Genomic DNA, 25,087 nt, shown 5'->3' on the forward strand with positions numbered 1-25,087 from the left:
GTGTACTTAGGTCTTAGATTTGTATCTAGGGATGTGTCTTGGGTGTCAAGGAAGTGATATGGCTAAGATCTTTCGCAAAGTCGAATTTTCCTGGCACAAAGTGCACTTTGTCCAACATTGGCCATAGGCCAAATGAGGCTCAGCCGACGTCAGCCAAACTGCATTTGGCGTTGGTCAAATTGAAAATGCTATTGGCTTCTTGGGATGGATCTGGTTTTGGGTTTTTTGTTTGAACCAGCTCGGTCTATGATCTTTGGGTTTGTCGATTTAATCTAAGCACGATATTTTGAACATATTTTGTCAAATTATTACCTCCGAAACCAGCTTGGGCACTCAACACATTGCTTAGGTCAAGGAAGGGACTCTTACTATAATTAAAGGATCCCATCAAGTTTGCAAGGGAATTCCACTTCATCATTGGCCAACCATTATGGGGTTACAAAATGTGGCGTCTATAGAATGTCCCTCATTAATTGACACTATGAAACAGTTGAAAGTCAAAGAAGTTATTCTCGAACATGACACTTCATCGAGTGAGCAAAGCTTTTCGATACCTTGCTTAAGGGTACTGATGTAAACCATGGTAAAATAACAAAAATGATACCATGTAGATTAAAAAGTCAAGGTTGGGGGATCCATATTATACTCATAAACAACTAGAAACCTTGGATTCTCAGTGCAATTGTCACACCCTACCTTGCCCTTTATATGGCACAGGTGTGCCGGCACTGGATACCTCACCACACCCAGTCAGCCCTCCAAACTAGGATCCTGCTCTAAGAGAGTCCACAACACGACAACTATGTATGCTAAAATCGTAATCAGAGTTCGCAATGGATCATATAAAATCAAATAAAGACAATATCCACCAAGTGCTTCTATGTGATACTTGATACCATATATACAATGATTCACAACAACATATATAGTATTCCATATATATATATATATAGTAGTTTTATATATATATATATATATAGTAGTTTTATATATATATATATAGTAGTTATATATATATATATAGTATTTTTATATATATATATATATATTTTTTTTTTCCCATTCTAAAACAAATATTTACACAAAATATCTTCCTAGTAGTTTTACCCTCCAACCTGTATCAACAAAAATTGATTTCCACCACTATCCACATATATACGCCAAAAGGATAATCAATCACATCAGTCCTCAATATTGCTGTCCACTGTATGCACAATCATCACATTCGCAGTCATGCCCATGCCTGAAATCATCAAAATCCAGAATATAAGCCAACTGATCCATAACCACGTCATTATGCTTTGAATTATCAACCTGCAACTGACTGCTCTCCTTGTCTATGGAACAAAGAAATGGGGGGTGAGCACATGGTGATGCTCAGTGAGGGGGTGGGATAGAAACAAATACACGCATCCATATGCAATGCATACTCCACACAATAGAATGATGCTCATGAATCCATTTATTTAACTATTCAGATTTCCTAATCCAATACTGTGAGGGTAGTGGCTGGAGGTGGATCCCCGTCCTCTCTCCTCTCTCTCCCTTCACCTTCGTGGCGAGGGGGGAGGGGGTTGGAGTCATCTGTGCTTCACTTGCGGGCCCCATTCCATCGTATTTTCGCTTGGAGATACATGGAGGCCTATTTCGCAAGAGTGTAAAATTCATTATTTGAGACGCGGGTTTTGATGATGGTCCAATTCGGGGATCGAGATCATGCAAATGGGGTTTGGAGTCACTACCTAGGGTTATGGGCCTAGGACGGGGGGTGGGCCCAATTCTTGAGAATAAGGGCCTGAAATTCGGTCTGGTCCAGAGATTTGGGGTAAGTGTTGGGTTACAGAGTTGGGAAGGTGTTAAGCATCCAATTTGTATGGTTCAACCGGTCTTCTTGCTAGATGCTTGAAAACGAATATTTTCCATAATTATTACTATTCCACATGTATGACTAAGTTATCACACATATATACATGAATTGAATTCAAACTATTATATATACTAAAACAAGGCTTATTAGATATCGACATTATGCTTAAATGAGGAGAGAGATTATACCTGAATTTGACCCCGTTTCAGGTCAAGCGGGGTAGGCCCCTGATTAGTACCAGCTCAGATTGTTTTTTAGATTCTCCTGCCTCAGGGGAAGATGGTCTTGACCTCCAGCTTCCTTTCTTGAGAGATGCTGATTATAATGGTATCTGGACAGAGTTCCGGCTAGGAAAATTTGCTTTCGGATTTGGATTCGGACAGAGCTTCGGAAAGGGAAGGCTGTTACTGGGCTTGGGATGAGGTGGCACTTCTGCAGAGCTTCTGCTGAGGATAGGCTAAGGGAGGGCTAGGATGAGGTGGCACTTTGGTAGAACTTCTGCTCGGAATGACTATTTCTGAAAACATTTCAAGGACACTCGGACAGAGTTTCGACTAGAAAAGGCTATTTCTGGGCTTGGAATGAGGTGGCACTTCGGCAGAGCTTCCGTTGGGGATAAACTAAGGGAGGGCTAGGCTGAGGTGGCACTCTAGCAGATCTTCCACTGGGGATAGGCTAAGGGAGGGCTAGGATGAGTTGGCACTTAGGTAGAGCTTCTGTTGGGAATGGCTATTTCTGGAAATATTCTAGGGACATTCGGACAGAGGTTTGGCTAGGAAAGGCTATTTCTGAAAAAAAATGGGTTGACCTAAAAATGGATTGAAGAACTCCAAAGTCCCGAAGAACACTTTGAAGATCCGAACAGAGTTTCAGATCTTAACAAAGATCTCTTCGAAGACCCGAAGAACTTAAAAAAAGGGGGGCTTCTATCTCAAAAACGCTCAAGAACTCTCAAGAACACTCAAGAATACTCAAGAACACTCAAGGGAGATGGCTCAAGAATATACTATTTTTGGCTAAAAACTGGATCTAGCTAAGAATTTAGATTGAAGATCATCAAGATCCCAAAGAACACTTTGAAGATTCGAATGAGTTTTCGGATCTTGATGAAGATCGCTCTGAAGATCAGAAGAAAATCAAGAGGGGGGAGGGGAGGAAAATTTCACTCTAAAAGGGGATTCAAGTGTCTATTGGTGTCTTTTTTCTGAGGGAGAGGGGGGTATTTATAGTTTTTTTCAACCAAGTAGGTGAGGGGGAATCCCTTTATCCAGTGGACGAAATGGAGGCTCTTGCCTAAAGTGAAGAGATAATATTTTTGTCCAAAGGGTAAAAGGGGATTTTTAGAAAAAATGAGAGGAGAGAAAAATTTTAGCTTGGAAAAAGGTGATTTTCGAAAAAGTGGGAGAAGAGAGAAAGTTTGAAATAGGTAGTTTTCAAAAAATCGAGAGCAGAGAGAGTTTTACTAGAAAAGTGGGAGGAGAGAGAAAGTTTGGAAAATGTAGTTTTTGAAAAAGTGGGAGGAGAGGGAGTTTTGCCGGAAAAGGTAGTTTTCGGAAAAGCGGGAGGAGAGAAAATTTTACCGAAAAAGGTAGTTTTTGAAAAGTGGGAGGAGAGAGAAAGTTTGAAAAATGTAGTTTTCGAAAAAGCAGGAGGAGAGAGAAGGTATTGCTAGAAAAGGCAATTTTTGAAAAATCGAGAGGAGAGAGAAAGTTTTACCAGAAAAGGTAATTTTCAAAAAAGCGGGAGGAGAGAGAAGGTTTTTTCAGAAAAGGCAATTTTCAAAAAAGTATGTGGAGAGAGATAGTTTTGTCAGGAAAGGTAATTTTTAGAAAAACGAGAGGAGAGAGAAGGTTTTGTCAAAAAATGTAGTTTTCAGAAAAGCGAGAGGAGAGAGAAGGTTTTGTCGGGGGTGTGGGTGATGTCAGGGTGTGCAAATGCATAGTTGTGCGGGCCATGTGCATGGTGTGTGGGCATAGTGTGCATGGCGTGCAGGCACAGTGTGCATGGTGTGTGAGCACAATGTACACGTGTACGGCGAGGCCGTAGACAGCATGTGGTGGGGCCCCGTAGACAGCATGCGGTGGGGTTGCACAAAGCTTGTGGTAGGCCAGAGCACATCGTGCGGTAGGACCACGCACAACTTGCGGTAGGCCCCTGCACAGCGTGACAGACCTGTGCACAGCGTGCTGTTGGGCCGCGCACACCATGTAGCAGGGGGCCAGTGCATAGGTGTGCGGCCAGGCTGGGCTTGGATGGACTGGTTGGCATGGCTAGGCCGGCTGGCTGGGTGGCTGGTGTGCGTGACATGCGGACGAAAAAAATGTAATTTTTTGGGAATAATTGCCAGAGATCCATCGGTCCGATTTTGGCATACCATATATCGTCGGAATCATATTTTTGAGAACTATCCATCTGTATGTATGGTCATCTTGACCGGATTCCTTCATATACAAAAAGTCAAAATTGGACCCCTTCCCTCCCGCATGGTGATTTTCAGGGTTTTGGGTATGGAAATGTTTCCATCAGCATCTCTGTCGGTCGACAGTCAGAAGTCGTGTCCAAGATCCATATTTCATCATAGTCAGAGGAGGATGACAGAATTGGGTGTCTACATAATGCCCCTCTTTGGCAGAGGTCTGTGCTAACGGTCGAAGGGCAAAGAAAATAACGACCATATTTTGTCACCCGAAGCATATACTGTCGTCATCTTGCTCAGTTATGATGGAGTTGAAAAAATGCAATAGATAATATCTCTAAAGTTTTAGGGCTTACTTGGCCTGCCAATTGGGGAAAAGGAATTTGCTGCTTTTCCAATCCTACAAAAAATGTTAGTACTTTGATCTTTGATTTTTCCTTAGCTAGGCTTCGCATATGCCAGTTCATGAAAATATGGTCTCCAGGCTGGGTCTTTCGAGGCAATCTGAACTATTTGGGACCGATGATTATAAAAGAGGAATTCGCTGCTCTTCCAATCTTGCAACAAGTAAAAAAAAATGTTTGATGCTTGGATTTTCCTTAGCTGGGCTTCACATGTGCCAGTTAAGGGAATTTGGTTTTCCAGGCGGGTTCTTTCGAACTGAGCTGGACTATCTAGTCTTCTAGGCAGGTTCTTTCGAACCGGGCTGGGCTATCTGGTCTTCTAGGTAGGTTCTTTTGAACTGGGCTGAGCTATCTAGTCTTCCAGGCGGGTTCTTTCGAATCCAGACTGGGCTATCTGGTCTTCCAGGCGGGTCCTTTCGAACCGGGCTGGGCTATCTGGTCTTCTAGGTGGGTCCTTTAGAACCGGACTGGGCTACCTGGTCTTCCAGGCGGGTTCTTTCGAAACTAGGCTGGGCTATGTGGTCTTCTAGGCAGGTCCTTTCGAACTGGGCTGGGCTATCTTGTCTTCCAGGTGGGTTCTTTTGAACCGAGCTGGGCTATCTGGTCTTCCAGGCTGGTCCCTTCGAATCGGGCTGGGCTATCTGATCTTCTAGGTGGGTTCTTTCGAAATCAGGCTGGGCTATTTGGTCTTCCAGGCGGGTCCTTTCTAATTGGGCAGGCTATCTCAAACCAGGTCACTGAGATTGGGCCTCCTGGGGTCAGGTCAATTATGTCTCCTCTTGATTTTTCCTTGATTCTTGATTTTTGGTTTAGAATTTGATTCTTGATGATGGCTTTTGACCCATAGGGATTTGTTCCTGTATTCACTGAAAGCACAAACACATGGATATTTTCTTTCTTTTTTCTTTTCCCTCCCCTTGTTTGTTCATTATTTTATTTCAACATCTCTATGAAAACTTACTTTTGGCAAAAAGAAAATCTTTCTTCCTTTTTTTGTTTTTTTTGTTTTTTTGCTTAGGCAAAATCAATTCCATAACTGATGTCATACCTATAATAATCGAGATAACATGAAAATCCACACACTTACTCATTCCATTACCAAGTGAATTACATGAAAAGGGGGGCCACTTTCTTACCACAAATGGGATAAGTGAATAACAAAGTGGGGAGATAATTCTTGAGGTGGGTGAAAGTTCACTAACTCTTTTGGGTCTGTCTCCTCGAGCCCGTATTGTCGGCTGATGTACATAGGCAAATAAAAGGATGTGTGTGTCAATCCCATCAGTCTGACATAATTGTGGCTAGGGGTCTTCATCAAAAAATCTTCTTATGGCTTCTCTGGGCACCTCCATGTGATATCCTGCACAGTCCTTCCTTGCAATTACTTCTTCTAATCGATGATAAGGTCGAATTCTGGAACTTCTTTCTTATCTCGGTAATAAAAAACTCCGAGTGGGCTTCCCCTTAATGGTATGGTGAGCTTCAATTTCTCGAGGAGCCAAATCTGAAAAATAGCAGGACTCCCCTAATAATGGTCTAGTCTGAATCTATGACCATAGCTCATGTCATCAAATCCCTTGAACGCTTCTGTAAGAACCGTAGGGACGATGTCACCTCCCTTCTTTAATTGTTTTACTACCTCAATCAAAACAGATGGTGCACCATGCCTGGGAGTGCAGAGAACATAACAAGCTATCATGCAAAGTAAATAAGCATCTAGGGATCACTACTGATAGATTCCTCCCATTGGTAGATATTGGATGAAGATCTGAGCCACCTTCAGAATGTCGATCTTCCTATACCTGACAAACTGCTTTACTTCTTCTTTCCATCCGAAGAAATCCTGAACTTCCTCTAGGCAATCTTTCTTCAAAGAGGGTTGGAACAAACTACCTTTGGGTGGAGATAGCATACAAACCCGAAATTCTTCAAGAGTTGGGCAAATCTCTGCTAATTCAAATTGAAATACATGCAGGTTGGCATCCTAGTGTTGAGGCACTTGTCAGAGTAATTGGTGATGTAGCTTCACATATCCAACTTGGCCAATAAATGACACGTTCATGGATTCAAGCAATCCTGGTGCCCTTACATTTATGTCTAAGGTCCATTTCCTCAATATCTTATCCAATGAGCCTATGAATTTTCTTGAAACCAATATGAACAACGAGATATGATGATTTATCAAAGCATTACTCATTGGTTAATGATTCAAACAAGCCTTTACCACTGTTGCATCAAGCTCTTCTTTTTTTTTTTTTTGATTGATCAAGGGTGGAGAATAGACTGGCATTGATAGACTGGTGCCGAGTGGCGATTTTCTTTTAGGGCATAGAATCCTGGATAAGAATGGACGGACCATAGGTGAATGACAGATACCTAATGGCCTTGCATGCCAAATGGCTATTCTTGAGGATAGAATCCTGGGTAAGAAGTGACGGACCAATGGATGGATGATAGATACCTAATAGCCTCTCATGCCAAATGGCGATTCTTAGGGGACACAAACTATGATGATCTTTTAAGGTACCTTGATTATTAATTTAGGAACCAATTTATTACCTTAGATGGTTGAGACCACACTTGCACATGTCAAGTTGCCTATGTATCCCTCGAAAGGAATCAGGTCTGACGAAGTTAAGGATATTCACCCTTTCAGACATAATATTTCTTGAGTTGATCCATGTTAACCAGTCTGGGTATTTCTTCACCGTTGTGGTCCATGAGTTTCATAACTTTGCCTGGTAGAATTCCTCTGATAGTGAATGGGTCGCTCCAGTTGGGCTAGAATTTTCCTCTTGGGTCATGAATTGGGACTCTTTGTTCTCGAAGAACAAGTTCGCCTTCCTTTATGTGATGGGGATTTACATTCTTGTTAAAGGCCCTAGCCATTCTCAATTGATATTTTTTCAGATTGTCTATAACTTTCATGCGCCTTTCATCGAGAAAGTTGAGCTCGTCATGTCTAGCCTTCACCCACTCTCCTTCAGGTAGCTGACTATCAAGAAGCACCCTCAGGGATGGTACTAGGATTTCCACAGGTAGAACCACCTCAACCCCATATACCAAAGAGAAAGGGGTTGCCCTAGTCGAGGATCGTACAGAAGTCTGGTATGCCCATAATGCAAGGGGTAACTTATCAGCCCAATCTTTGTATTTCCGCTATTTTTTACAAAATGACTTTGATATTCTTATTAGTTGCTTCTACTGTCCTATTGGTCTGTAACCTATAAGTGGTAGAGCGATGCATTCTGATATCGAATCTTGTGCAGATTTGTTGATCTTGCCCCAGAAATGGGATCCCTGATCTGATATCAATTCTTGAGGTACTCCATATCGGGAAATGATGTTTTCCTGGATGAATTTGGATATTTTAGCAAATATGATGACTGTAGAGGACTAAGCTTCTATCCACTTGGTGAAGTAATCAATGGCTACTAAGATGAACTCGTGGCCATTGGATGCTTTAGGGTTGACCTTTCCAATGATATCAATGTCCCAAGTGGAGAATGGCCAAGGTGAACTAAGTGAATGCAACTCTGCTGGCGGGATATGTATAATGTTAGCAAATATCTGACACTAGTGGCATTTCTTGATGAAGTCCACACAATTTGCTTCCATTGTGTTCCGGTAATATCCTAGCCTGAGGATCTTCTTAGATAACATCTTGGCATTCATGTGGGTCCACAAAGACCTTGATGAATTCTTCCATGATAGTCGTAGCTTATTCCTCATCTGCACACAATAACTGTATTCCATCATAGGACCGTTTGTATAACAGATCCTCTTGGAGAATAAACTGGGTGGCATATCTTCTCAGAAACTTCTCTCTGTCAGTTGCTTTAACTGGATACTTCTTTTCTCTGTGGAAATCCATTATGTGAACGAACCAAGACTGACCATCTACAGTGAGAGAGTTCAGTGAATTCTGATAAATGGGCTTGCTTCTTTGTTCTACCAAGAATGGTCGGACTCTAGCCATAGGGTTGCACTCCACCATAGAAGCCAAAGTTGCAAGGGCATCAGCAAACCTGTTATTATCTCTCTGGAAGTATTCAAACGAAATTTTTTCAAAGTGTTCAATCTTCTCTTCCAGATGCTCTTGATATGGCTTCAGCTTCTCATCTCTAGTCTTCCACTTTCCTTATGTCTGACAGATGGCAATGGATGAATCTCCATAAACCTTGATCCTTTTCACCGCAATGGTTAAAGCAGTTTGGAGTCCCAAAGCACAAGCTTCATACTCAGCAATGTTATTGGTACATAGGAAGTTGAGGCGAAATGATGAAAGAAAATGAAGACGTCAGGAGTGACAAGCAATATTCCCGCACCACACCCCTTCTGATTGGCTGCTCCATCAAAGAATAATTGCCATTTATTAACTGTATCTTCTTCCTCTACTGCTGTGATTCCTTCATCAGGAAAGACATCATCTAAGGACCTTCCATCTTCTATGGGGTGGGCAACCAAATGATCAGCTATGGCTTGCCCCTTGATAGATTTCTGAATAATATAGGTGATGTCAAACTCTGATAGCAAAAGCAACCAATGGGCCATCCTTCCTGTTAAGGTTAGTTTCTCGAAGAGATATTTGATGGGATCCATCTCTGAGATCAAATGCACTGGATAGGAAACCATGTAGTGTCGTAACCTTTTAGTTGCCCAAATCAACGTAGCATAAGTTCTTTCCAAAGATGTGTACTGAGTCTCATATTCCAGAAACTTCTTGCTGAGATAATATATGGCATGCTCTGCCCCCTTTTCCGTTTCTTTCTGTGCTAGCAAAGAGCCCATGGAATACTCTCTCACGGACAGATACAACAGAAGTGGTTCTCCCTCGACTGGTGGTGTCAATACTGGTGGGTTCATAAGGTACTCTTTGATCTTTTCAAAGGCTTATTGGCATTGGTTATTCCATTTCGTGGGCTAATCCTTCTTCAGTAGCTTGAAAATTGGTTTACAGATTATAGTCAACTGAGTTATAAATCTGCTAATATATTGGATGTGACCCAGAAATCCTTGTATTTACTTCTCAGTCTGAGGCATGGGCATTTTCTGAATTGCCTTGATCTTGATAGGGTCGACTTCAATGCCTCTTTCACTCACCAAGAAGCCTAACAACTTTTCCGCCATTGCCCCAAATACACACTTCTGAGGGTTCAACTTTAGCTGATACTTCTTGATTCTTTCAAAGAATCGCCTTAGTGCGGGAATATGCCCTTACCGATCATGTCGTCCACATAGACTTCCACATCTTTGTTCATCATGTCATACAATATGGCCGTAGCTGCCCTTTGATAGGTTGCCTTAGCATTCTTCAGTCCAAAAGGCATCACCTTGTAACAATAGGTTCCCTATGGAGTGGTGAAGGCTATTTTCTCACGATCTTTTGGGTGCATGCTTATTTGGTTGTATCCCGAGAATCCATCCATGAATGTAATAAAGTATGCTCGGCCGTATTATCCACCAATACATCAATGTGAAGTAATGGGAAGTCATCTTTAGGGCTTACTTTATTAAGATCTTAGAATTCTATGCACATTCGTACCTTTCCATCTTTCTTCGGTATTGGTACAATATTGGCCAACCATTAGGGGTACTTTACCACTTGTAGGAACCCCACATTCCATTGCTTCACAACTTTTCTCTGATCTTCTCACTCCATTTTGGTCGCATTCTTCAGAGCTTCTGTTTTACCAGCTTTACCCCAGGGTAAGTCAACAACCGATGATGCATGATGTTGGGGTTGATATCAAGCATATCCTCATAAGACTAAGCAAAGACCTAGACGAATTCCTTCAGAAGATTACTCATTCGTTCTGCTTCTTCGTCATCAAGGGTAGTGCCAATTTTTACCTCTCGAAGGCATTGGTCGGTTCCTAGATTAATAACCCGAGTATCCTCACAGATGGGTTGGGCTTTCTTTGGTTGAATTGTTTATTAATTCTTGATATTTATTAAGATCATCATCGAGAAAAGGAGGCAAGTCATACTCAGAAGCAGAAATTTCATTCATAAAAGAAGGAGTAAAAGACTCGTTATACAAGGACTTTGGACTCTTCTCAAAAGGGGAGATTGACACAGAATCATAAATAACAGACTCGATAACTAGCTTGATGCTTTCACCATGGGTAATCAGGCTAGTTGACTCAATAGTATGAGCAAACTTGAAGTTTTCTCCAATGCTTGTCCAGTTTAGAAGTGGATCAGTGGCTTGATGGATGAGGAGATGTGGCAAAAGGGCCTTCTTTGCCTTCTGAGAAAGTTGCTGCTATTTTCTTTAGTGGTGTCATGGTTCCTCTGGATAGGTGCCCACTTCTTCATGAATACCAGCTGATCGATCTCATGCTCTCGAAAGCTAAACTTTCTGAGGGGTGAAGATCGGTGGAGACTACTCAATCCCTTTTTTATGAAGTCCATATTTTCAAGCCTACTGAGGGATGCCATCCCGGTACCTCGGTCACATCTTTGGCCACCTTCACGAGCCTTCCTATTGCAATTGGTTCAGGTACAGTACATACACCATCATCCTCTGTGCTCTCCTCTGTTTTGCATACACACTTCTTCCTCTGAAAGGATGAGGCTTGAGCTCATGCAACTCTAGGGCTCTTGGCTCTTATAGGAGAGAGCAAATGAAACCTTTCAAATCAATGGGAAGTGATAGACTCTAGGTGAGCCTTATCTTCTTCTCCTGTTCTCTCTTTATGAGAACTCGAGGACTAGGTGCCTCCTTTGATTGGATCAATGTTGTAGGATCATCAGAGGAAGACCCAGTCTCAATGAGTACAATTTCTGTTATCCCAGTGATGCAACTATCTTGGTCATCTTCTTTGACTAGCATTTTCTGTTGTTCCATTTCATGAGTCATCCAATCAAACTTGTCTTGGGAGAAAATTTCAAGTCCTGGTTGCATCTTGGTGGTGGTTTTATCAAACCATGGCTCCACATTTCCACAAAAGGGGAAATCTTCTCCTTATTTCACAAATTACCCATTGAGAGTAGGATAGTAAGAGACTGAGATCTTCCCAGTCATCCTCAGTACTTTTTTCCCCTTAACAGTTGGAGGATTGTACCTGAGACCATTCTTTCCTTTGTTCACTGGCAAACTAGGCTGCTTTGGAACTCCTTGGTGATATTTCCCTAGTCCCATGCCAAGAAAATACTGCATGTTCTTCATCATTTGATTCACTGGTAGACTCCAGATGGCTTCATATTTAGCTGGGATTTTCTCCTTTGGAGCTTCTTTGGCAATGGCTGCACAAGTGGTGTCTATTTCAAAGCCACTTAGTTGGACATCCTAGTCTTGTTCTTCCCCATTTTCAATGTTGGCCAAAGTGTTAACCACTTCAGGATCTCCGGCCACTAAGACCACCTTCCTCTCATGAATGAACTTCATTTTTTGATGGAGACTAGAGGACACGCCTTTGCAGGATGCAACTAAGGCCTTCCCAAGAGCATGTTAAAAGTTGTCGGTATATCAATGACTTGGAAATCAACATCAAACTTCACTAGGCCAATCTTTATAGCAAGGGTAATGATGCCAAGTTTCTTCCTCTTGGTATTATCGTATGCCCCTATGGTTTGGGTGGTTGGCCTCATTTCTTCCAAGTTGATGCCTATATTCTTTGTTGAACTCAATAGTAGCACATTCAAAGCGGACCCGTTGTCAACAAGAACCTGGAGAATCACTTTGTCAAGGCATTCAACTGTAATGTGGAGAGCCCGATTGTGTTGGGTTTCCTTAGGAAGTTCAAAATCTAAGAACATCAGAGACTGCACTACATATGTTGCTCCTACTATATATGCGAGGCGCATCGGACTTATCTTGATCGGCACTTGTACATTAGCGAGAGACTTTAAGACTGCTTCACGGTGTGAAGGGGACGCCATCAACAATCCCCAAATGGAGATATTTGCCTGGGATTTTTTGAGTTGAGCCAAGACTGGGTTCTCTGGCTCTTTTTTTACGCTGCTAGTTCCAGCTTCATTAGCCCTTGGCTACTCTACTGCTAGAGCCTTGCCCTTGTAGTCTTTCCCACTTCTAGTTTCCATCACAATGAATCGTTTTTTCACAATAATCTTGGTGGGATAACTATCTTCATCATCACTGTTGGTTAGGGTGATTATCCCCATCATAGAATCATCTTCTTTTAATTCTCCTTCCCTACTTGGGGTGGGAAGTCGAGGACCTCCCAAATATCCACCGCCCTGGCTCGTAGCTTCTTGACTGCATTGGAAAGCTATTCGAATGCAGCATCTACTACCTCTGCGATTGTGTCACCTGGTCCTATTTTCTTCAGATTATCCAATTGCTCCCTATAGTAAAGATCATTGACAGTTACTTCCCCTAACATTTTGTCAATTTTTTCGACCCTTGCCTACATCCTCAATGTGTTGGAATACACTTCACACAAATTTTCTTCCAACTCAGATGTGGAGTACTATTCATCCATATAAACTTACGTCGGCTCTCCAGATTCCCCCTCATTTTCTGAATCTAATATAGAATCATCTCCTTCCATGCACAGGGAAGGGTAGATGCTACCTATTGGATTAGCCATTAGGTCATCATTGCCAATGGCGTAGACTGAGAAACATGTCGGATGTTCTGATGACTAATATTCTGACTCATCATCATAATCATTGTACCAAGGCCCAGGGTAGTCATCCCAGTCTGGATACCCATCATCCTCAGAGTCATCTTCATCCTTCTCATCTTCATTTTCATCCTCATCGTCATCATCATCATCCTCTTCTTTGCTAATTTCACTCCCACGTGATTCTTCATCAGATTCCTTAAGACCATCAAATTCTTCGACATCCAAATGCTCATAGTATTCAGAGCGTACGGATCGAAAGATTTCCATAGGGTTGGTTCTATCATTATTGGTTCGAAGTTGGACTAGTCCTGACTTGTCATCATCTATGTCACTCCCTATGCGGATTAAGGAAGTGTACTTCTCCTTCACTTCATCTTCCCTCTCCCATGAAGCTTCTTGCTCGGAATGGTTCTTCCACTTGATCTTCACATACGGAATGGTTCGACTATGGAGTTGGTATTCCTTCCTATCATAGATTCTCTCAGGTTGTTCTTTATAGCTTAAATCATCATCCAACTCCAAAGTGTCCACAATAGGCAATACATGTGAAGAATTTGGAATGTACTTCTTCAACATAGAGACATGGAAGACATTATGAAATCTATCCAGTTCTAGAGGTAATGCCAGTCTATAGGCCGTCTTGCCAACCCGATTCAAGATCTTAAAGGCTCCTATATACCTTGGACTTAGTTTACCTCTTTTTCCAAATCTCTTGATGGCTTTGATAGGTGAAATATTCAAAAATACTTTTTCACCCACCACAAACTCTATAGGCTTCTTCCTATTATCTGCATAACTCTTCTGCCTGGATTGAGCTATCTTGATTCTTTCCCTGATCATATCTACCTTCTCACGAGTAGCTTGTACCAACTCAGGTCCCAAAATTCTCCTTTCTCCCACTTCATCCCAATACTAGGGAGTTCTACATTTCTTTCCATACAGAGCTTCAAATGGTGCCATACCAATAGTTGATTGATAGCTGTTGTTATATGCAAATTCAAATAATGGTATATGCTTATCCAAACTATAGCTCATTTCAATAGCATAGACCCTTAACATATCTTCTAAGACCTAAATTGTTCTTTCTGTCTGTCCATCTATCTGGGGATGAAAGGCTATACTAAATTTTAATTTGGTTCCCATTGCCTTTTGTATGCTTTCCCATTATTTAGAAGTGAAACGGGAATCGTGGTCAGAAACAATTTTGATAGGCACACTATGATATCTTACAATATTATCAATGTACAATTGTGCTAACTTCTCCATGGAGTAAGATATCTTTATTGGTATGAAATGGGCCAGTTTAGTGAGTCTATCAACAACTACCCAAATCGTGTCATTTCCTTTCTTAGTTCTAGGTAATCCTGTCACAATGTCCACAGTGACATGCTCCCATTTCCACTTAGGTATTGGAAGAGGTTGCAGTAACCCATGTGGCCTCTGTCTCAATGCCTTCACCAGCTGACAATTTATGCACTTTGCCACATGCTTAGCTACATCAGTCTTCATACCATGCCACCAGTAGGTTTTCTTCAAATCTCTATACATTTTAGTACTGCCACGATGTACAGATTAAGGTGTGCTATGGGCTTCATTCAAATTCAACTCTATCAGCTTCTCTTCCCTTGGAACACAAAATCTATCATTGAACCACAAAGTTCTATCTTTTACTGTGAACCTCAAATCCTTCTGTCTTCCATCATTGACAACATTCATGGTTTTTCTCAACACATCATCTTTAGGTTGGGCTTCCTCGATCTGCTCAAACAAAGATGGTTTAATAGTAAGAGTGGCAAGTGTTATATCTTCAGATGTCTCCACTTCCACAATTACATCTAAACCCAACTCTCTTGCCTCTTCAATCAACATAGGGTTAGCAGTAAGTGCTGCTAATGTAGTAACCCTATGTTTCCTACTGAGAGCGTCTGCTACCACATTAGCTTTCCCTGGATGATAATGAATGGTGCAGTTATAGTCTTTTAGTAATTCTAGCCATCTTCTTTGCTTCATATTCAGTTCTTTCTGAGTAAAGAGATTTAGGCTTTTATGGTTACTATATTTTTCACATTTCTATCCATACAAATAGTGACATAAATTTTTTAAAGAAAAGATGACTGCTGCCAAGTCCAGGTCATGAATAGGATAATTCTTCTCATAATCTCTCAATTGTCTTGAAGCATAAGCAATTACCCTACCATTCTGCATCAATACACATCCCAAACCTTGTTTGGATTCATCACTGTATACTACAAAACCGGATGTACCATCTGAAATAACAAGGACTGGAGCTCCCCAAGGTGACACACTGGGTCTAATAAAACCCTTCTTCAACAAATCTTGCAATTGTTCCTTTAACTCCTTCAATTCAGCAGGAACCATTCTGTAAGGGGCCCTTGACACTCGTGCTGCCCCAAGTATTAAATCAATACAAAATTCAGTTTTCCTATCTGGAGGTACACTACTCAGATCCTCTGGAAATACATCTAGAAATTCTTTGACTACTTCCAGTTCTTCCAACGTAGCAGTCTTCTTGGTAGTGTCTTGGACACATGCCAAATATGTTTCACATCCTTCATTTAGTAATTTCTATACTTGAATAGCAGAAATCAATATCTTCCTATTTTCCTTTCTGTGTCCCTGATATATAAACTCATCTCCATTCCTTGGTCTGAATAATATCTTCTTCTCAGCACAGAGCACACAAGCTCGATATGCGGACAACCAATCCATTCCTAGTATGACATCAAAGTCCTTCATATCTATGCAAAACAAGTGGGCTATCATATTTCACCCACATATCGGAATGATGCAAGGTTCATACACATCTTTTAAGACGACAATAAATCCTATAGGTGTACTAATCATCAACTGATAAGCTAACTTTTTAGATTTCACACCCAGCTTTAGAGCAAAGTTAGAAGACACAAATCAAGTGGGCTATCCTAGTATCTAGTATGACAGCCAATCCATTCCTAGTATGACATCAAAGTCCTTCATATCTATGCAAATCAAGTGGGCTATCATATTTCACCCATATATCTGAATGATACAAGGTTCATACACATCTTTTAAGACAACAATAAATCCTGTAGGTGTACTAATCATCAACTGATAAGCTAACTTTTTAGATTTCACACCCAGCTTTGGAGCAAAGTTAGAAGACACAAATGAATTAGATGCACCAGAATCAAAAATACAAGTGCTGGTATATTAGAGGCAAGCACTATACCTGTCACTACTCCAGGTGCAGCCTCGGCTTCCTTGGCTGTCAGTGCAAAAATTTTCCTAGATGCCTGTGACTTCTTGGTAGATGCAGAAGAAGAAGAAGCCACACTTTGCCCCACTTGGTTTCCTCTGAGGATAGAATTTTGCATAATGCCTTGGCTGCTGGCATACATAACATCTCATAGTGATAGGATGGACTATAGAAACTGCTAGCTGAGACTATGCTGACTGTGTCTGGGTAAAAGCTCCACTTGTCTCTCTCTGTCTGGACATTGGGGCCGAAGAAGAGGCTCCCCTTCCAAACCTTCCAAACTGTCTCCCTGTGTTACCTGTCCTAGCCCTTCTTGCTGCTTGAATCCGGTAGCCTTCCCTTTGCTTGTCCTCAATGGACTTTGCAATCTGAACCACATCAGCATAGTTTTGGAGCTGGTGTGCTACTAGCATAGCCCTAATACTAGATCTCAGACCTTTCTCAAATTTCTTTGCCTTTGCACTGCCATTCTTCATTGGGGAAAATGGTACAAATCCTCAAATTACTGCTGGTACTCTAACACTAACTTAGGTCCTTGAACCAAAGCCATAAATTCTGACTCCTTCCTATCCCTCACACTGATAGGCAAATAGTTCTTATAAAACACTTCCACAAACTGATCCCAGGTGGGATGTGGATACATGGCTAACAGTATGGGTCTGGTAGCCTTGCAATAGGCATAGACTTCATTCTGCAACTGATAGTAGCACACATAATCTTCTCCTCATCACTGCAATTCAACACCGCCAATGCCTTCTCAACTCCTTCTACCCATTTTGATGGTGCTAATGGGTCAGAACTCACACCACTGAAGTATGGGGGCCTATATTTTTGGAATTTCTCCATCAACTTGCTTTGTCTGTCCATACTTGTACTACTGGTGGGTTCTCTAAACCTTGTTGTCCTGCCTGAATACCTACAACTGGCACCACATGAGCTGCTTGCCCACCTGTAGTCTGGGGTGCTATTTGTGCAAGTGGAACTAGTATTCCCCTGGCACGTAATGCTATGTCCATTTCCTCAATCATCTTAGTCTGTTGTTGCTGCTGTTGTTTCTGTTGCTACATATTTTGTTGTATTGGTTGTTGTAGCCCTTGTTGTATACCTTGGACCATATTGATCACTTTAGCTACCACATCCTGTGTTGTATGTACTGGTGGTGTAGGTCGCACTGATGCTACTGCTGCTGTAGGAGCAGGTGCAAGAATTGATTCTTGTGTTCCTGATACCGACTCACTTTCCCTTTCTTCACTCACAGACACCAAAGGGTGAACTCTAGTAGTAGGCCAACCCTTTTTTCGGTGTCCCGATCCTTGTTGAGGTTGAGCCCATTTTGGTGGCATATTGAAATTTTTTTTGAAAATCATAACGCATCAATTCCCAATGCTTAACACAAATATTTCCAACAAGGATGAGTAATGCAACATTGGTCATATATAAAATTCTCTAGTTAAAAGAAAACATTCACATCCTAATCTTGTTTCTATCACACACAGATACATTCACAACAATTAAGTTTTTATTTCTTTACTTCCTATTGCATTGGATGATCCTAAGATCTTGTGGGTTGTCAAACTTAGTCCTAGAGTTTGCTCTGATACCACCAAATTGTCACACGCTACTCGCCCTTTATATGGCACAGGTGCACCGGCATTGGATACCACACCGCACCCAGTCAACCCTCCAAACCAAGATCCTACTCTAAGAGAGTCCACAACACCACAACCATATATGCTAAAATCATAATTAGAGTTCGCAATGGATCATATAAAATTAAATAAAGATAATATCCACCCAGTGCTACTATGTGATACTTGATACCATATATACAATGATTCACAACAACATATATAGTATATATATTTATTTATTTATCCCATTCTAAAACAAATATTTACACAAAATATCTTCCAATAGTAGTTTTACCCTCCAACCTATATCAACAAAAACTGATTTCCACTACTATCCACATATGTACGCCAAAAGGATAATCAACTACATCAGTCCTCAATATTGCTGTCCACTGCATGCACAATCATCACATTCGCAGTCATGCCCATACCCATGCCTGAAATCATCAAAATCTGGAATACAAGCCAACTAATCCATAACTACATCATTATGCTCTGAATTATCGACCTGCAACTGACTGCTTTCCTCATCTATGGAAAAAAAAATGGGGGGTGAGCACATGGTGATGCTCAGTTAGGGGGTGAGATAGAAACAAACACACGCATCCATATGCAATGCATGCTCCACACAATGGAATGAGGCTCATGAATCCATTTATTTAACTATTCAAATTTCCTAGTCCATTACTAAGTCTCATCTCCTATGGGTATAAGTGCTACCGATGCAGGTGGCATGCCCTGGCCTCAGGAATACAAGCGACGTCGTAGGTAGGAGCCAGTCAGTGCCGGTATGGGTCTCGATCCACACCTACTAACCCCTAAAAGGTAACCCCATATCATAAATATATCTACAGGTATACAGTACGTCGTATCCTGTCATACACACTCACCACCCATACACATCCACCACTGGTACAGTATGTTGTACCACTCACAGTGCACTACTGATTAGGCAATTACTTTTATTGGGATTAGTCCATACCTAACCCCCTACGGACAAGAGGTGTAGCACTTGGGGTTATGATACTTAGCCCAACATTCTACATGGTGCACAACAAATCATCCGAACCATATATGCACACATGGGCACTTGCAAGTGACCCATCTCACTTACCTTTCCTTCCACATTTGTACCACCATCATATCCATCATACTACAAATATGCAAGTAGATGCAAATGCACAAATGCAACAAATATTGCAATGCAAATGCACAAATACAATAAGTAATGCATGCTCAACATTAATAAACATACCAAAAGAATGGGGATTGAGAAGGACACCCACTCACCGTGAATATCAGGGTCCACAATTCCTCCTGGTGCTGAGGAATCTCTCTCATGGCTATCTGGGATTCCTAAAAATCTACAATTATACACATGTATTAAAATCAGGTAAATTTTTATCTACCCCTAATAGTGCTACCTAATACCTCCCTAATAAGATCATCTATAACCTCCCTTATATGCTCCACAATTCCTCTTCAAGTCCAATTTAAGAAATTTCATTTTAAATCCTTAGGGTCTTACATGGGATTCAGTAGAAATTTCAGATTTCTCCCAATTTGACCCGATTTCCTATATGAAATTATGAACACAGAGTGGATATCAGTATTTAACTTCAAAATTGATGATAAATTCTCAATTCCATAAGCATGCATGGAATTCATACTCAATATCTCTTGCACTTGTCTCCATACCCTCAAATTAGTGAAATTGAGATGGGATTTCTTTCCAATTTCAAATTAATTCTCTGTTTTAGAGCTTCAAGTAAGGAACCCAGTCTCCCAATTTCAAATCGGCTTTCAATAATGAAGATCTCATCTTAGATTTCATTTCATATATATATATATATATAATTCCATCTACAATAGTAAAATAAAACCAATTTTCATGATAAACCCTCAATTTGAGGTTGCATGTTTGAAATCCATCATTAATCTTATCATGCATGTGATCTACCATCAATTCCCACCTTGCAGGTGAATCTTGGACCTCAAACAATGAAATAAAAATGAATTTTCACTTTGCATGTGGAGAATTAAGCTTCAATTAACTTGCATGTAAATTTCAGACTTTAAAACAGTAAAATTGAATGGATTTTCTCCTCATCCACATGGAATTTTTCCTAATTAAGGAGAGTCAGTGAGAATCCTCACTCTTTGTAGGAATCGGTCATGGTATACACATCAATTTACTAAATTATTACATTCCTTCCCAATTTAATCCACCAATTTTAGAGAAATTAAACTCTATGTTGTTGAGTTGTTACTGAAATTTCTAGATTTCCTCTCTTTTCACAAATTCCAGTCCAAATCAGTTTAAACCCCCTTTTATTTCTAAAACTCCATCTTATTAGAAGTTAATCTAAGTGAAATTTCTTACCTTTTTGCTGAATCCTCTAGCAATCTCCCAAGCAAATCGATCTCTACAGCAATTTATCTCTCTTCCCTTCTCTTCTTCTCCTCTCTTCCTTTTACTAAAGGGTAAATAGAATGTGAGAAACAAAGGTTAGATAGGAGGTGATGGCCTTTATATAGCCCATCCTTTAATAATATTAAAATTTCCATTTTATATTTATTTTTTTTCACCATTTTTACCGAACCGGCAGTTGCCGCTTCAAACCGGTAGTTGCCGCTTGCTCTTTGTCGGCTAAGTCTGATATGTTCTTGTTCATCCAGAATTGATCCGGCTAGCTGGTTTAATTTTAGGATAAATCCAGCTGCACTCTGCCATCAAAAGACTTGTCAAATTCTACAAAACAGAACTGAACTGGTAGTTGCCGATTGACCTCTATTTCTTGGCATATTCAGACAGTCTATACGAAGATGATCATATCTTTCTTGTCTGAACTCGGATTGAGATGATTCAAGTTGTGTTAGATTAACAATTCAATGCTCTATCATTTTGTAGAAGAAATCATCTTCAGATATTGTAATATAAAATGATAAAATTCCCATGAACATGAACCTTGCTGAAATCACAGCAATTGTAATGACATGTTGTAAACAACATGTATCCAAACTTGTTTGGGTCTTATTATTTAGTCATTTTGGCATCACCTAGGGTCATTCTATTATCCAACCTTATCATGGTTATTAATTTACCTCTTGGTCCACTTTTCTTACTGGTCCCTCTAACACCGCTGGCAGTAGGCACAAGTACATGTTGGGTCATTCTTCCCTTCCTAGCATTATTCCACTTCTACCAACCAAGCTAGTGTTGGCCTCTCCAATTTTTTACTCTTGCCTATTCACAACCAATGTAAAGAGGTGAGATTTGGGATCTTACAACAATACTCTCCATTTTAGTATTTATGTATAATACATGTTATATATAGCTTTTTGTAACTTTTTTATGCAAAAGTGTATAAAAAGCGTTTCCATATATGTGCATATCTTTAGTGTATCTTTGATTCGATTCAATTCGATACCCTTCAATAAGTATCTTAACTTAGCCGACCAATAAAGTTACTTTAAGACTTGGTCAATAATAAAAGATATTTAGAAAAGAAAAGGAGAGAGAGAGAGAGAGAAAGAGAGAGAGAGAGAGAGAGAGAGAGAGAGAGAGGGGTAATGATAAGGAATAGGCATAGGAGTATTTTCGGTAGAAGGGGGCGTGAGAGTTTGAGACGAATAAAGATACTAATTTTTGAGAAAATATTTAATTATAAAAAATAAGGGTACCAAAAAATAGAAAAAATAAAAAGATGAAGAAAAGTAATAATGAAAAAGATAAGGTATTCAAATAAACAAGAAGGGTAATAAATAAGGATCTCACATCTCTTATCTCTCCTTCTATAAAAAAAAAAAAAATTAGTTTCTTTACCATCTCAAGATTTAAATCCCTCATGCTTCTCTCTCTCTCTCTCTCTCTCTCTCTCTCATTGCTCTCACACGTCCATCTCTTTCCCAAATATCTTTTCCCCGGATGAAATTTGGCTGCTACCCCGATAGGGCTACTTGGTTGCTACCCGTATGTGGCATTGATTTAATAAAGCAATGTGTGCAAATATAAAATTGAGACCGAATCCCAATCTAACCGAAAATCCTCCTTAACTCTTATTCTTGTTTTACCTTTTTTATTTAATTTAAAATAAAATTAAACAAAACTTAACTCTATCTTGGTTTTCCCAGTTATGTTACAATTTAAGATTACCTATAATATATCTCTCCTATTCGAATCACAATTTAACCGAAAAACCTCCCTAATCCTTGTTGTACCCTTTTATTTAGTTTAAAATAAAAATGGGTGATTTACATCAACATCCCCTCGTGTTTGCCTATATGACATCATTCCCCTTAAAAATTTTTTTATTACATTTAAACCGAAAAAACTAACACAATAAGAGAGGTTTTAGTTTTAGAATACAAATATACCCTCCTCAACCTGTGCAACCTCCTTCGGCTCTTCTTCCTCCAAGAACACTACTGATTCAGTTTGACTGCTAACCGATGGAGGCGTCCCTTCACCGCTAGATAGTCCCTTCAGTCTCGCTTCCATCTCTTTGCCCCACAGCCTTGTCGTAGAGCTGGAGCTAAACGTCCCCGTTTGACGGTAAGAGCCGTGAAACCTCTCCGACGCCGATGTAGCCTCGAACTCGGCATAGTTCGGACGATGTTGATGTGTAGTCGATCCCGAAATGGGTTGCAGTGGCGATACGCCCCGGATGCCTTCAATGCCATGTCCTTGATCTGAAAATCTTCGAGCTCTCCATTAGAAATATTCATCAGATTTCAAAGGAACAAACATGAGGAAGAAGGACATGAATTCAAGTTTAGTGTACCTGAGCGGTGAGACCTTTGATGGTTTGCTTCGTGCTTGGTGTACCGATGGTCTCCTCACTTTCTGGTTCATGAAGCGATCCGCTGAGCTGCTTTGAAGCAGCGGCGCATGCCAACATTTTTTCTCACACTTCTATATAATATTGTACCTGATTTCTATCGGGAATTGAAGATGCGAGAGAGATATAGATCCAAACCGCTGTAATAAAAAAGGGGGAAAATGAAATCGTAATCAATTCACTCTCACCCTCAAATCGGCTTCGCATTTGTATACCAGAGAGTTCAGAGTTGGTCCCAAACCTGGAATCAACGTCCAATCAGCACCAAGAAACCAAAAATCTCCATTAACTTGTAGAAATGAGGTGAAATGTTGATCAAAGCCTCTGCAGGCTGCATCTTGAGATCCAAAGGATTTGAAAGTCATATCATTCCTCAGGTTCTATTTCTCAGTTTCATATGGCCAGGCAATAAAAAAATACACATACCTTTATGCTTTCTTTTGGTTTAGAAACCAGATTAGCATACTTTGTTTTTGAAGTAAACAATGGATCCTGCAACTGAAGATTAATTCTTTCTTCTTGCTTATGATGTTAGGGATATGCCCACACTCCTATAGTTAGTTTTGATGATAACAAACATATGAAGGTATTTCACAATTTTACTTCAAGTATTGTTTTGTAGAGACTTCATATCAAAGATCGAATTTGGTGAATGAAAGGAAGAAATGAAGATTGAAGTCATCAAATGAAGAGTATCAACAAGTTAGCATCAATGCTTGAAGAAGATATCATAAGAATTTAAGCTTCAAGATGTCTAGACATGAAGCTTAAAGACGTGGAATTGTAAACAAGAAGAAAAGAAGATGAAATACCAAAGAGTGGAAGGTTCAAGTGAAGAAGAAGACCACTAGGATAGATTGGTCATTTTTAATATAATTTGTAACTTCCACACACACACATATATATATATATATATATGTGCACTCACCACATGTATGTGCATTGCATCATACTAGAATGACCATAGAGCATACCTTGACCAAGTATGGAGAGTCTCGAAGTGGTGAGGAACATATTAGGAAAAATGTGTTATAGTGAAATTCTGTGAAAACCACATTAACCTGACTTAATGGTATTTTGGATAATCTTAGAGTCGGTATCAGGAGATGAAACCTTCATAGAGGTTGTAGAAAATCGAGTTATAATTTCAACGCAACTAATTTTAGGTCATTCTGAGGTCGAACCAAAAAGTTATGATCAAAATATTAAAGACTAGTTAGTATGACAGCATTCTGTCAAAACAGAGTCTGTCATGTTGGTGGTCGATCGAATGGAAGCCCAGGTCTACAGGAACTATCCGAGACCCTAGACGGTTGACCAGTAAAAAGTCTTGGTCGACTGGTGACTACTTGAAAGTGCCTCAACGGCTATACTTTGCTATAACGGCTCTTTCGGTCGATCGGCTACCGATGGCGATCGACCAGTGGTCCCAGAATACGATTGTTAGAGCCTGATTTCTGCCTATAATGTTCTCCTAAGCTCACCTATAAATACCTCTAATGCTACTCATTAATTAATAATCAATCTCAACTTTGGAGAAGCATTATTTGAGCATTAGAAGTGAGAATTGGTTTACACCATCTCTTGAGTTCAAGTTCTTTATTTTACATTCAAAAGGAACTCAAGACCATCTACAAGTCTTCATATACATCTTGGCATTTACATTACAAGCATTTTGAAGACTTCAAAAGGTGCATTCATTCTATCATCATTGCATATTTTATTTACACCACACCAGAGGTAATCCTCTTTTATTCCACTTCTCCATTTTCTATTTTACATTAAGTCTAAACTGTACTTAGGCTTGTGTAAGGACCCTCTCATCCTTAAGAGATTGTAAGGATCATATTATCCTCAAAAGAGTGTAAGGTGCCTCTCTACTTAAAAGGAGATTGTAAGATGCCTTCTACTTGCAAAGGAGATTATAAAGGTGCCTCTCTGCCTGTAAAGAAGATTTGTAAGGATACTCTTCTCTATGAAAAAGATTGTAAAGATTTTCTTCCCTACCTACCATACTGAAAGGGAGAACTAGTGGAATACCTTACAAGAGGATTCTTGTAGGGAGTGGGCTAGAC

General features: G+C 40.2%; 2 long non-coding RNA genes across 8 annotated transcripts in view; both read right to left on the minus strand.

The window, feature by feature from the left end:
* Positions 1-1,064: 1,064 nt before the first annotated feature.
* Positions 1,065-20,664, minus strand: LOC122065370. Its single transcript, XR_006135985.1, has 3 exons — positions 20,555-20,664; positions 19,462-19,535; positions 1,065-1,243 (listed from the first exon to the last, which is right to left on the minus strand). It is a non-coding gene; the product is annotated as an uncharacterized LOC122065370 (long non-coding RNA).
* Positions 20,665-22,384: 1,720 nt separating this feature from the next.
* The window catches only part of LOC122065375, a 31,502-nt gene continuing 28,799 nt past the window's right edge, over positions 22,385-25,087 (minus strand). For all 7 annotated transcript variants that reach the window (XR_006135988.1, XR_006135989.1, XR_006135991.1 and 4 more), the window contains 3 exons: positions 23,254-23,349; positions 22,956-23,152; positions 22,385-22,863 (listed from right to left, as the gene is read on the minus strand). This is a non-coding gene — a long non-coding RNA (uncharacterized LOC122065375). The remainder of the gene's footprint in view (positions 22,864-22,955; positions 23,153-23,253; positions 23,350-25,087) is intronic.

This window comes from Macadamia integrifolia, unplaced genomic scaffold, assembly GCF_013358625.1.
Source record: "Macadamia integrifolia cultivar HAES 741 unplaced genomic scaffold, SCU_Mint_v3 scaffold1987, whole genome shotgun sequence".
Taxonomy (NCBI): domain Eukaryota; kingdom Viridiplantae; phylum Streptophyta; class Magnoliopsida; order Proteales; family Proteaceae; genus Macadamia; species Macadamia integrifolia.